Here is a 1,725-nt window from a genome sequence, read left to right on the forward strand (position 1 = left end):
ATACCATATAGCGTTCTCCAACAATCGGGAAGAAATGAAAAATCGTTTTTCTTTATTTTTTCAAGAATATTCTGGACTAACCCAATTTTTTGCCAACCAACTCAACAACAAATACAATTAACCTTATCCATCAGCTTTTATTTGGTTCCAAGAACGTTCCTGTAGGACCTTCCCACACAGAGATATTTCAGTTTGAATGAAAAATTACCCCTTCGTCTTTGATGATGAATAATTCAATAAACAACGATCGAACCGAAAATCGAAAGGCAGTTTTAAAAACTCCAATAAATTCTGCACAAGGATTATTTATTACTTTGAGGAAAAACAAAATTTTTTAAATTTTTTGCATCGATTTCAAAAATGTGCCAAAAACAGGATTTTTATAGTGTTTTATAAAATCTACTGTACTTCTGCAAATATCGCAGTTGGTTCTAATGTTTGCAGAAAATTTTTTAGCCTAGTGTATTCCCTAAACATCCTAACATTCTTGAACGTTTCATATTGATACGTTCAGCCGTTTTTTCTAGCCGATTTTTCAAAGTTTGGAGTAAATTAGAGGAGCATTTTTTCACAATCGTATCAGAAGTACAAAATCCTACGCGACTCTCTGAACGAACGATTCCAAGATAAAAATATGTACATAACATATTCTAATACTTGAAAGTTGTAGCTTCAAAATGATGCGCCTCCCATCAATATACGTTGATTTTTCACGAAGATACAGCATGTCAAAAATCACTTAAAATATCCGACTCCGCGCTCTGTTCCTCTAATTTTTTTGTCGAGTGTATTTAAGGAAATTTGAATAATGTTTCTAAATATCAGTAATCTGACATTATATATTTGTATTATACTTGAAATATAAAAAATATAAACAAAAAAAATTGGAAAATGTGGGCTGTGCTATGTCAATATGACCTTGTATCCTTCAGCTAAGAATAGCAAACATGCTGCCAGCTTCACCTTCACCTTTATTAAAATTCTTTTTAATTTCCTCTGGAACGTAAATTTTTGCGTGAATCGATTTCGGCACTCCATAACAATTTTTTATATTGAAGAAAATAATATATGTCATGAAACTAACTATCGAACAATTGCAAAATCTCAACCCCTATCCTAACGGAAATAGCCACTTCTGATTGGTCGAAAATGTGGACACATGCGGCGGAGACATCAAAACCAAGCTGAATAGGGGAAATCGACATTGCAAATGTATGAAAGTAGGGAGAGCTTTTGTTCCTACCGAAATGTATTCCAAGACATCTAAGCCAAGCTACATGGGGGAAATTGACATTGCAAATATAAGAGTATAACCAAGCTGCCTGGGGGAAATCGGCATTGTAAATATATTAAATTCGCGGGCATTTTTATATTGCAAGTAAGGTGAGTGATACGATTAATACTAGCAAATAAAATTTAAATTTGGAACTTTAATGTTGGTTGCTTCGTGAAATTTCACATCAATGACCGATCGTGTATTGTGAAAAATTTAGCACAAGTGAGAAAAATCGTAAAAGTGAAGAAATATCACAAAAAGTGATTTCCCATCTGCTCTACATATAGTTAGCATTGTTGTTGAATAAACACTCAGAAAGTAGAAATTATAACAGAAAGTTACCTTTTCCATTTCAAATATGTTTTCTCTATATTAAAGTAAAATGTTTTTACTGATGATAGAAATTAATAATTGTGTTCGGTATTGGTAATTATCTTATATTACATTGG

This window comes from Toxorhynchites rutilus, chromosome 3 (genome assembly GCF_029784135.1).
Source record: "Toxorhynchites rutilus septentrionalis strain SRP chromosome 3, ASM2978413v1, whole genome shotgun sequence".
Taxonomy (NCBI): Eukaryota; Metazoa; Arthropoda; class Insecta; order Diptera; family Culicidae; genus Toxorhynchites; species Toxorhynchites rutilus.